Source organism: Mastigoproctus giganteus, chromosome 5, assembly GCF_048544385.1.
Source record: "Mastigoproctus giganteus isolate SK-2022 chromosome 5, ASM4854438v1, whole genome shotgun sequence".
NCBI classification, from domain to species: Eukaryota; Metazoa; Arthropoda; class Arachnida; order Uropygi; family Thelyphonidae; genus Mastigoproctus; species Mastigoproctus giganteus.
Genome location: NC_143579.1, coordinates 40,253,341 through 40,266,745, shown reverse-complemented (window position 1 = coordinate 40,266,745; position 13,405 = coordinate 40,253,341). Strand labels below are relative to the sequence as shown.

General features: G+C 37.5%; 1 protein-coding gene across 1 annotated transcript in view; it reads right to left on the bottom strand.

The window, feature by feature from the left end:
- Window positions 1-13,405, bottom strand: part of LOC150085320 (zinc finger protein castor homolog 1-like) — a 458,876-nt gene that overhangs the window by 287,447 nt on the left and 158,024 nt on the right. Inside the window, exon 3 of the mRNA XM_090373996.1 lies at window positions 9,779-9,922. The gene's annotated coding sequence lies outside the window, so the exon portion shown is untranslated. The remainder of the gene's footprint in view (window positions 1-9,778; window positions 9,923-13,405) is intronic.

The following is a 13,405-nucleotide window of genomic DNA, read 5'->3' as shown; positions in this document are numbered from 1 at the left end:
ATCGCTCGCTTTTATTATCATTTTTTGTTATAACGAACGTGGATATTACGATCCCTCAAGTCTGAAGACCACGCAGGAAAATGAAATCCCTGCGGGGTGTTATGTAAATCGCTGCTCCTTTAGCCAATCTGGTTTTAACAGAAAAAAAAAAAGTAGTCGAAGTGTGTTTTGATGAATTCAAACACCTTGTCATCGGAGCAGCAGTAAGTCAGGTTTACTTGGGTCATTTTGATATCATCACTTCTCCCTGCTCGTCAATAAACCTGCAAATATTTTTCATTCAGCCTTGTTCTTGGCTCTTAAGAAGTTGTCCTCATTTCCATGTGTAGGAAAAGTTGTCACTTTATATTCAAGGAAACAAGCTACATCCGGTTTTGCTGCTAACACCAACCCTCCCTCAGTTTTTTCACTTGAAATGAGCTCACTTAAATCGGAAGAAAGCGTTGGCACCATAGAGAGGTGTGCCACGAATGAAATAGGAAAATATCCAAAGTGCAGACTAACTGGACGTGACTCTAATGCTTATGTCTTCGCCAAGTTGAAAGAAGTCCATATTTAACCCCACACAAACCCACCACGCAATTTCCCTAAATCACCCAACAATGTTTTCTGGTGGCATTACAGCTTTAATTCGGGGACGTTGATGTGGCCACATTGTGAAAGGTTATACTTGGGAAAATTTAAAGGATACAGCTATCGAAAAAAATAATACATTACGCATGAATAGATGATATCTGAGTACAATAGACGCGCTGGAGCATTATCTATTCAAATAGAGCATCATCCAACGCCTCCTAATGGCAGCAACTTAGAAATGAGTGAAACTCTTAACCACTATAATCAACCAGAACTTCAAGTAGGGTCCATGACTCCTGCACTACAGAAAATAGGTATTTTGTGTATATCAACGAAAACACTTCTTGATGTGCAAGGGACACTCTTCATCGCTGATTGTTCCACCTACAGTCAGGGGAATATCATTCGCATTAATAGAACTGCATGTAATGAGGCAAAATGTAACCAGTTTAAATACTGGTAGCCTTCACTTCTTTCCCAACCATTAGAAGTAAAATGTCTACTGACTTTGTATTTGTGATAAAGTTGGTAGTTAAGTTACTCTTTATGTTAGGATAGTAATTATTTGTAGTTTCAAATTTAGATACTGTTTATTGTGTTTTGTGAACTTATCATATTCTTTAGAATTTGCTTTCTTAATTTCTTTCTTTTTTATTGGTATTTTTTTTTACTATTAAAATTAAAAATTACCTTAAAATAAAAGAACAAATGGTCATTGTTATTTTAATTTAAGGATAGGAAACTTTTTCTTTATCGGAAAAGAAACAATTTTTTTTTTTTGAAAAAATTTTTGACTACAGGTTCTCAATTTTCAGATATGGTGTACTAACGTACTTAAATATCCTTTTCTTCGCCCTCGTGGCTAGCAGAGTGGCAACGGCAGATGGTTTTCATTCCGTGAAATCAGAGTTTAGTTATAAGGAGGCATTGCTTATGTCCCTTCATCAAAATGTTTTACGCAGACAAATACCTGGCTATTCCAGCAATATCTGTTAAAGTCAGAAAGTGCATTTAAAATATATTAAAATCCAGATGCTCATTAAAACAGAATGATGGCGTAATTTGTATTATTTAATACACATTCCTACTTCATACATGCCATTGGTCAATTCACGATGAAATAATGCTTATGTACTACATAGTCCCATACGTCTCGATTTTCTGTAATTGTCCCGATTTTTAGAAAGCTATCTGATTATTCCCCCCTTCCACCCCACCGACTCCAAGCTTCAAATTTTTCCGGATGTCTAATTGTCTCGGTTTCTTGGGATGACATCGTTTTGTAAAGACTTTTACATATATAGACTATTCGCGATACTTGTACTCAGAGCCATAAGATTGCCTTGTTTCCCCTAGTGAAGACTCTTGGCAGCCCCCTTGGAAATATAATACTCATATGTAAATCGGTTCTATGAAGCGACGAATCTCACAACACCGTATTCTGATCAGAAAGGCGGGTGTGGATGTGGAGGATGCTTGGACAATGTGTGTTGGCTGTGAGTGCACTGTGTCAACAATGAAGTTCGAAGGGTTATGATGCGGGGATGTTTCTTATGATATGACCTTTGATTTCAACAGGATAATGCACCATGACATACGGCGGATGCTGTACAAAGTGGTTATTGGGTGTCAATGTACAAAGTCGGAATGGCATGCAGAGGCCTGATTTGAAACCTATAGAATACCTATGGGATGAACTGTAACCTCAGGTGAGGGCCAGACCAATACATCCCACATAGTAGCTTAACTGGTCATTGTTCTGCAAAAAGTATGGAGGACTATACTTGCTGCAGTCTTTCGTTCGTTGATGGACAGTTTTGGACCATTCCGTGCTCCCCACGCTAAGACACATACCACCTTCCTGTTTGGAGTTCAGCATACTGGCCAAAGGGGGATCTTCACAGTTATTGAATTGAGTGGCAGTGACGTATATGTAAAACCGACTCGTGTCCAAATACTTTTTATTTGGACAAGCGAAGGTACTATGTAAAAGTAACGGTGATGGTGGGTTTACGCTTTGACATATTAGGCGCATATAGGACCTCCAATATTTGGGATCCCAAAAGTTGAAAATACATCCAAATAGACAAAATTTTGTGTATTTGGAGGGGACCCCCTTCAGCTATGCATATATTGAGTCCCTCCCTTTGTTGGGAGGGGACTCAATCCAGACAAGAACTGCGCCTTAATGTCCTTTTCCCCAACATTAATTCACGCACCCCGGGTCCAGTGAACTGTAGGATCGGATATTGGTATGCGGATTATGTCTACCCCTCCGCGTTTTGTTACAGCTATGTTATAACCATTTACGTTTTGGGGTTCCCTTCTGTATCGGAACCCGGCTGATTTTCATCCAGTGCACGACCCTACACCTGGGAGAAGTCTAGTTCTGGTCTCAGTGACAGTATAATGTTTTCGCTACTCTCGCTCATTTGGAAAATTCTGTGTTCGATTGCTTGGCGATTGGATGAATTTGAAACTTCCTTTTCAATCAACGGCTAAAATTGGCCGATCTCAAGCGAAGGGAATACAGTTTCCCCACAGTTTTTCAACCCGCGCGATATGAAAATCTGACGGTGAACAACCATGCACATATACAAACATAATGCACGATGATGCTCTTAACCAACAACAAAAAAATTGGCAGAATCAACGTGTAAAACTAATCAACTAGCTAATTAACTATTACACTGGTCGGGGAAAAAAAAAAAAATTTTTTTTTCCGTTCCCTGTTAAAATTCAGGGTGATTCTTGTAGATTTGCCGTTGCTAAATTCAAATATGGCAACCATATTGCTGTAACACCCACCAATTTTAAGGGAGAAGGGATTAAATTCAAAAACTAAGTTTCTAGTAAATAAGATTTCATATATTTTAAGAAAATGTTACATACAGTACTAAATATTGAACAGTGGGTCTGTTAATCTTATTCTATATACAAAAATGTTTATCTGATAACAAGACACTTATTTTGTCGTTTTTTTGCCTTTTATAATCGTCTATTGGTGTCTCTCGTAGTGGGATTCCAAAAGTAGTCTGCCAACGTATTTGGACTCGATATTCGCTGGTGTTGTTTGGTTTTTAGGAGCATTAGAAACTAAGGCTATATTGCTCCGGGGATATGCGGTGGTCATTACCTGACCTTTCCGCATCCTCCGTATTTAGTGGTCATGGGCTCGAACCCCGGTCTAATCAAGAAGCGTGTGCTACTCACTGCTGCTCCTGGCTACGGAGAACGCCCTTCGCTGGTATCTTTTTTTTACATTTGAGAAATATCTTGGTGAAACCTTTCACCGTGTTCATCGCAGACCGCTCCCAAGTGTTCAGGGGAAAAAAAAAAAAAAAAAGTCTAAATGGGAATGTAGGAAATAAAGCTTTAACGACATGTTGCATCCCAACTCTCTGTACGCTAAAATTAGCTCATTTACAATTTCACTGTAATTTTATGATTTCTCATCGCCTAAAATGTTCCGGCAGACGTTTTCGAATGTCTTCCATGCTCTTCTTTCTCTAGAATTTAATTTTTTAGTGAATTCTTCATCTTCAAATAGCAGTTTGATTTTAGGACCCACCAAAATTCCCTCTTTTATCTTGGCCTCACTGATTCGAGGAAACTTTTGCCTCAAACAGAAAAATCCTTCTCCTTTTCACAAATATTTTTATCAATCCTGTCTTGAGTGTGCAATGAAGGTAAATGGATTTTTGACTTGTCCACCAAAGTAGGATGTGCTAAATTTTTCTGGCTTGGTGTAGTTTCTGAACGATCTGGCCACTTTTTTTATTTTTACCCTGTAGTGGCAATCCTTCGCTCGGCTGTACCAGTATTTAGCGTATCCGCCTTGCAACCCAGTAAGCAAAGCTACCACTTTTAGGTCGGCAGATATTCCATTTGTATTCTTTGATAGCATATTTTTTGCAAAAGAACCTGTAGGTTCTCGTACGTTTCCTTCACGTGAACTGCACGGGCCAATGGTAGAGATTGACACTTCCATTATGGAGTAAAACTACTTTCAAACTGACCTTGGATGAATCAATGAAAAGACTCTACTGCTCGGGGACGCGCTACAGATAACTCTTTTATTAATTCCTGGACATTGTTACAATAAACTAAAGCACCATCCATGGAGTAATAGGTCGTTACCTTAGATTGCCTCTTCTTATAAAAAGAGATTGCCTCTTATAAAAAGACACCTTAACACCCTTTTTAAGAAGATTCCACTGCTGAAGCCATGATCCTAGTAATTGATCCTTGATTTTGGAGAGGTCAAAATCCTTTGCCAAATCGTTCAATTCTGTCTGAGTGATTAGATGCGGCTTTGCAGTATCAAGAGTTTGTGGGGGTGGGGATCTGTACTCCGGATCTGTACTGGTTCTGGGTTCTGCATCTTCTGGTGACTCCTTTTCTGATCCTGAATCAGAGTCAAGTCCATAAGTATCTGGTGGCTTTGGCACTAGCATTGTATCATCGTGAGGAAGCCTTAGAGCAGAAGGTATGTTGGAACACTCTACTTTATGCTTGGATTTCCCAGAAAAAACAGAAATATTGGGCATGCGAAAGTAACGATCGTTTATGTGGTCTCATTGATTTCTTCCATATCACCGGAACAGCAAAAGGCATCGATTTATGACTGCCTCTAAGCCAGCCTGTTAATGTCCTTGAACATGAGCTACAGGAAATATTTGGAGCCTATACTTTATGTTGATCTCCGACCTCACATCCAAAATAGAGTTCATAGGCTTTTCTCACAAGTGGTGACAATAGCTTCCCATGAGATTTTAATACAACTCCTCCGCAAATATATCAAGAGGTATCAGGCTTATTTCGGCAAGAACGCGGAATATTTCATGTAAGGTTGAGGTACGAGCACTTAAGAACACAATTAAGAAATTGTAGTTCAAGATTTACACTAATGCACACAATACTTGTTTACAAACACTAGTTCACTAAAACACTTGTTCACCACTCGCTCTCTGAAACACATACACTTTTTGAATACGAAAATTCTTGCTTGGTGCAGAAGTTTCTAGAAGGCTCACAATGTTTCTAAAATTCCGAATGCTCCAGGAATGTCCTGAATGTGTTCTTGAAAAAAAAAAAAAAAAAAATAGATACAATAGATGGAAAAGGTGATTAAACCAACTACAGGTCTTGGTTATCAGTCATTGACCTACAATATTTGAAAACTGAGGGTGATCAGAACTTTTTAATCACATATCTGAGTTTTTTTTAACATATTTCGACAGATTCTCGTAGGAAATTATTTCAGGAAGAAAATTGATATCATCCAGTGATTGTATTGCATTATTTGAAAAAAAAAAAAAAAAAAACTAAAGACTTTTACTCCATGAGACAGGGACTACCACTCCGGATATTTGCCTTTACAAATTTTTTTTCAGGAACCGACCCTGGTGAGCAGCATAAAATCAGAGTGATCTTTTTACAGTAACAGAGCATTGTGACATCACTGCTTATGGTTTTGAAAAAATACTGTCCAATACTGTCCCACTTTTTCCAAGGATTGAAGCAAAGTTGCTTTCATGAAGGCGCCAGTAGTAGCTGTAATTACGAACTTTTAAGAATTGATAATCAAATAAGAGCTGGTTAAAGCTAATGTTACAAAGAAGCGCGAAGCAGACACACTTGCGAAACTAAGTGGACCATTACAAAGGCCCGTGCAGAATCTTGTAGCCTTTGTCGGTCCTTTTCCTAATCGTTGCCTTATTAAAAGGTTAGCACCCCTACCGCCCAGCAACATGACGCCCACACAGGATAGCGGGGCCTTGTTCTCACGTTCTCCTGTCACGCCCGACGGGTCAATAGACCCGAATGAAGTACGATACCCGTTCGAGACAGATGAGAGCACGAAAGTGTCGTCCAGTGTCCACAACGTGTGTCCCGCGTCACGACACGAACGCCGCCTGCAGGCCACAACACATTTATTTGGCTACTTGAAGTCTGCGGAACCTGTAATTACCTATGCTAGCACGTGCGCGCGGTTACACAAAGATTTATCAAGTTTCACGCAGTAAGCAGTCTTGCGGTTTGGAAGAGCGAAGCCGCGTGTTGACAGCAACTGTGACAGCTTGTTGATGTTGGAACAGAAACGGACAGAGGACAGGAAATGTACAATGTAAAGTGGGGAAGTGACAGGTGCGCGCCCGTGTAAACAACGCCGATATTACAAGCGGACATGTGTAATGTCGTAAAAGGGGAAATATCGAGTAATCTAAAAGTGGAGTAGAGTACTAAATATCCTCCGGATTTGAGAAATTATTGTATCGATTGAAAATTTCATGATGGATGGATGTAATATTTAGTACAAACGACAGTTGGGATGTACGAGACAATTTGGTAAATGACATTCCACTGTATGTGACTATTTCGTTATAGACAGTTGGTGGCTACGACAGTTTGGTTTATCACACCTGCAACCAACCAATCAATTGTAGTTACTTAAAAAACATGGACTTCAAATTTGGGTCTTTTTTATCAAAGAATCACTTTCCTTTGATGTCCATGTCTCAAACATTGTGAGGGCAGCTCGCAAAAAGCTGGGTTTTCTTAAAAGTGTTAACCGAGAGTTCAATCAATTGGCACTCTTCATTTTTCTGTACAAAATTTAAGTTAGGCCAGCCTTAGAATTTGCCTAGGTCTGATCTCCCCATGCAACTTATCAAAAACTTGAAATTGAAAATATCCAAAAAAGAGAAATACATTACGTCTGTTTTAAAAGTGGATTAGAATGTAATAAGGAATCCTACCAAGAGTGGTGTATATATTCCTTGGACTTGAAACGCAGGAAGAAAGAAGAGATAAAGCCGATCTTCTCCTTTTTAACCGATTATTAGTAATCATGGTACCATAAATTGTCCTTTCCTCGTCTCACAAATCAAGTTCAACGTACTGAAAAGAGCCTTAAGCAACCATCCACTGCTTAAACCATCTTATGCAAGAACAAGTTATGGATATTATTACTAAAGATCAATCAACAAAGCAAATTTAGAGATATTTGATACCCCTGGACACTTCAAGAGGCAACTAAAATTTCTAAACGTACCCGTTACTTGAGCCTTTAAATTTCTTTTTTCCTCATATTTTTATCCTTTTTCCGTCATTTTTTTAAATGATAATTTTTATTCCTTGTTTCTTCTTTGATGCTATGTTATTCTATTTTTGTTGCTGCGCCCTAAGGCATGTTTGATTGCTGTTTTGCACCTGTTTAATAAATAAATAAATACAGACACATTACGACCTTAGTTGTTTGATACAAAAATAAATACCATTTTATCAACTGTCCTCCTTTCTAAGTATCTTTGGCGTATTATCCCTTAGTCAGGAGCATCGAAAACTGCTACTGCTCCTGGTGAAAACCACGGGCCAGAGCGCTTTCCTATATAGGGGACTCTGGCTCCAGTTCCGACCCCTACTCAAACTCCAGGAAAGCTTATCCGCCTACCTTTAAACTCATCCACGGTACTAGCTTACTAATAATTTTTTTCGGTAAAAACTATAGCGCGCGGGTTGCAACCCGAGCGTCAGAAGTTGCGCATTACTCAGCTGGCATCCATTAATGATCTCTTTTGTTTTGGTTTCCATTTGTCGATTTGCTGGTTTTTTATTAGGAAAAAAAAAAAGCTGTTTATGGCTTGATGGGGGTAACGTTTCCAATCTTTCAAGATTGTTTGGAAGCAGTCTCGGTTAGGCATTGGCAGCCCTATGCGCGCGTGCCACATTGTCGCATGCGGAAAGATTTTCTGCGGCCCACCAACACGCACTTCCTCATTTATCAAAATTTGGCAATCCCTTACACATAAAGTACACATGAACACAAAGTCCAAGTAAACCAGAAATAAATGTCGTCTTATGATTACGTAGATTTTTCCAAGTGTTATTAGATGCTTTGAAGTAAGATTTTGTAATTCTCTCTAATGTATTTATTTATTCAATTTGTGACCATCGCTTTTCAAATCGACAACAAGGTGCTACAGGAACTAGCACCTGACTGTCTAGATTTGAAACCTAGGCTAATAAATTAAATTTATTAATTTTAAAACTAATAAAGCACTTTATTACAATATCAATGTGTATTTTCTATCCAGAACAGTTAATTCTTTATCAACCTTCCTTCTTATTAACCTAAAGCACTTATTACTGCATTTTTCACTGTTCTTTTACCCTGTTTTATATACACAGGGTGTTTCAGTTTAAAGGCACTGGGATTTGTCTATTTTTTAGGTATATGCATATCGTCTGGACCTTTTTTGTTATATTTAGCATTGAGATTTTTCAATTTGTTGTTAAAATTGAACTAACTATTACCATTTAGATTTTACAATTTAAAAACTAAGATTTTGCCTAATCAACTTTATTTTCCTCAATGGGAAAGTTGGTCCCTGTCCTCGATTTAGTCTAAAAAAGTAGCCTTTGAAATCTTCACAATGGTGCACCATTTAATACCATTCGCTAATGATTTGACACTCTTCGCTACTGTAGAATTGAAACAAGTGAAGAAAGAAAATATCCGAAACCATTTCAAATTTTGAAGCATGTCTGAAGTGGGTAACTCTTGACCAGTTTATCAGCAGTAACTCTGAATTACTGCTCATTGAAGGTGTTTCATGTGTTTCTTCGCATTTAAAGGTGGGCAGCGAATTTGCATAAAATTTTCTTTCAAATTAGGGGAAAGGTGCAACAAAAATCCACTAAATATTAAAAATCTTCTTTCCGAGAAGAAGCTATGCAGTGTTCAAAGTGTTTTCAGTGGTTCGCAAAGTGTAAAGAGAGCTGCTTGTTTGTCGAAGATAATCCTGCTCTGGCAGTCCAACTTCAGAAACCACTGATCCAATTGTTCGTGCTCTGAGTCGGAATGATCGAAGTTTAACTGTCCGCGCGAAGTTTTTAGTGAAATTGTCTTTTCTTATGGAACGTGCCAATTAATTTTAAACAGAGTTTCTTCTCTTTGGTATATTGATAAGATGGAGGCAAAATTAGTGTTTCAGTTTAAAGAAATTTTTAGAATTTGTGCCAAGGCAACAGTTGAAATTGCGCGTATTTATTCAGTTATCTTCACTGCTGTTAAAAGTTTAAAACATGCTGTGTGCGAAATCTCTCTCTGTTTCTTTAAAAAGAGGACAAGCTACTAATAATGTGAGAACGTAATGAGCAATATATAAACTTGTAAAGCAAATTTAGTTAAACTAACCTTTAAAAATCCCTGGTTCCAGTTGGAGCTTCAGCCACATATATTTAGAGTAGATCCCAGGTCCTCTGTGACATCTACTTATCCCATATTGCATTAATGAACGTTATTTATAAAACATCATAATATCTGGAAATCCCTTGAAATCTGAAACACAAAATTTTACAAAATGTAATTCTTACAAGGGCAGTGCCAATCTGTCAGTTGATCAAAATAAACATGTGACTAATTTTAAGATTAAATTTAAACACGATTGGTTAAAGTAGAGACAAAAGGTGTCTGAACTTGTTTCACTTATGCAGCGCTTGTAGCATTCTACACACCTCCACATGTGGCGACATTGTATGAGGGGTGATCAGAAAATTTTGAGAATAGAGTGTAGAGACAGGTACAAAATTTTTTAATGTATTCGCTCGGAAGTTAGGTATACTTAATTGTATTTAATCTGAAAAGAGTAATTCTTCATAAAAAAATTGTTCAGGTTGGGCATCAAACCAGTCTTCCACAACTGCTTTTAGCTCTTCATAATCTTTAAAATGAATTCTGCGAACTTGAGACTCGAGTTTTCTGAATAATAATAACCACTTGAGGCAGATCTGGACTGTACGATTGGTTGTTTAACCGTTCACGCCCATATTCATGAATTTTAGTCTGCAAAACCGGGTTTTGTGCAAGGGAACGTTGTCATCGAGAAGCAAACCCGTTGATCTAACTTTGTTCGTCTTTTTCCCAGAACTGTAGATTTTAACTTTGGCAAAAGGCTGGCATAATATTCCCGTTATTGTGGTTTTAGGTGCAAGGTAACCAGTTAATAACAATCCTTTTGTGTCCCAGAAAATTGAGGTCAACACTTCCAGCTGATGATTGGGTTCGTAACTTTTTTAGGGTTGTAGATCACTTGGGCTTCCACTGCATGTTTTCTAATTTGGATTCAGGATTATAAAAAATGTAGCCAAACGTAACCAAATTTCATCACCATTCTCTAGATGGGATAAAAAATCTATTTGGATTTAAAATTAATTAATTTTAAATTCTCTGATGACTCCACACTCTGATGTTCGTCACGTATAGAAAGATTTCTGGGAACCCGTCTTGCACAACTTTGGACATTAAAAATGCTTGTGTGTTATTGCTAAAATGCTTTCATGGGAAATGTGAAGTACTTCTTCAAGTTCAGACACTTCAGTTCTGTGTTCTAATTTTTTTTCCTCCCTGAACGATAGCAATTGTTTCAAAGTTGATTGTTTCAAATGGCTGACCAGACCTTGGGTCATCCTCAACTGACTCCCGTCCTCCTTTGAACTCTTCCGCCCATCTTGCAACAGTAGCATAACTAGAAGATACTTTCCCGAATACTCCACTCATTCTTTCATGGATTTCGTTAGCTATTCTCTCTTTATTAAAAAAATTGATTATTGATCGATGCTCGATTTTCTGGATATTCATTCTTCTTCTTCCTACGAAAATAAAAAATAAAATTTTAGAAACTGCAGCATAAGACACTTACATAAGAAGTTTTTCATGTTATGTTATAAGACCTTAAGCTATCAAAATAACTAATTCTGTAATTTATTAACACATTTTATATACCTATTTCTCAGAAATTTTTGACCGCCCCTTATATATTCGTATATGCCTCTGCGCACTCAACAAGAATATGCACATAGACACTGTGTGCGTGCATCCGAACCAAAAAATATATTTTTTTATTTTGTATAAATTGTATTGTCATGTGTCGACGCATGTAAAAACTACTATTTTTTTTTTTTTTTAATTTAAAAGGAAACGACAAAATCGAATTTTTCAAAGATCGATGGTTCATTTACATATTGAGAAGATGGGGTGTAATTGTTGCCGTTCGCGTCTGAGCTTTTATAGTCTTATATTTGCGCATACACACTTCTCTTGATCGGTAGTAGACTGTACATTAGTATTGCTTTTTTTTTAGAATTTGTACCAAGGCAATTGGCGTCAGCATTCTGTTGTTGTTGGGATTTAGGAGCATCAGCAACTAAGGCCATGTTGCTCCGTGTACTGTCTATAAATTGCTTGCGTTCTGTGGTCGTTTTTATGTTTTCTGGATAAAAAACCTGAGTTTCCGTGAGAAAAAAAACCACGCTACCATAGCCTGAGATCAACTAACTGAGCGTTTTGAAAAAGACCCATAATTCCTCCCATCATTGACGCGACTTGAAGTGAGGTATTTTCCACTCAGTGTTGAGTGGATGGGATCTACCATCTGTGCTACCCATGAGGGCGGAAGATAACGTAACATCAAAACTTTCAATATACAGGGTATTGGAATCTTTAAAAACTAGATTTATGTAGAAGCACTAAGTTGAAAAGATGCAATATCTCTTGAAAGGTGAAAGCATTCTTAAGTTTTTATTTATGTAACTTGTAAAAGAGCTTCACAAGAAGTTACAGCAATCAGTTACTGAAAGTTTAAAAACTATTTACAATTTTTAGGCGCGTTATCATATAAGTATAATGCGTCTATTGTTTTCATGTCCGGCCGTTCGCGTGTAACAATTCGACTCCCGGTGGACGGCTTTCATGAAATTTTACATTTGGACATTTAAAAAAAATTGTCAACCCACTCAAAACTTCATTAAGCTGACCTGTATTGCAAAACTGTTTTGGATACAGTAGCAGCAGTTCAGTCCAGAATTTCCTAACAATCAATGGTTCATGCGAAGTAGAAAGCAACCCTGGATCAACAAGATGGGGAGTCTGAAAAGTAACTTATTATTTTCATTTTATTTTAGCCACAAAAGTACAGCGTATAAGGAAACGTTTGGGCATTAATTCGTTATATATTTAATGCTTATGACAAACAATACTCAATCCAGAGACTTGCGTATCAGGCGGGTTGGAATTTGTGCAAAAAACGTTCAGATGTTTTCTTCCACTTCATCAAGATTTAGTTTTCAGGTGATTTAGTAAAAGCTTAGCAACCAAACGGAAGTCACCGCTTATGGGTGGAACACCATCCGAGTAATATATTCTTACTATTGGGAAATAGTAAGAACAGATTCGCTATCAGTGATTCATGCGTTAATTGTCTAAATGAGTCTACGTCCTAGATGACGCCACAATTTCAAGATGTAAAATCAGTCCCCGAACTTTCTGATCACACCTCTTATGTAACTACGCTATTTTTGTTATTTCGAAATTAGAGACAAAAATCGTGTACTTAAGACTTCGCATTTTCTACAGCTAGTTCTGTTTTACTTCATTTAGTTGCTATTTTGTTGTTTCTAGCAGTTACCAGTGATTTTGTATTTTTTTTTAATGCTTTTCTAAAATTCTTAATAATTAATTGTAAAACTGTGTATATATTAAGTGCAATAGCATCATTAATACACAGCCATTTCTGAATTAACAGAATATTTATAAGGCGAGGCGGCATCGTTTTAAGTTATATCTCATATTGTAAATATGAGATATATTGCATTTAATATATACATAGTCTAAACATGCTTGAGGCTTTAGCCCTAAACGCATCTTAATTGTAAAACTTAAATGGCTCACTTCTGTGTTGGTGCATTCCGCGCTTGTAAAGGTTGACAACCCCTGATCTAGGTAATGACGTTAATCTGCACCATCGAACTAAAATAATAGCCCACT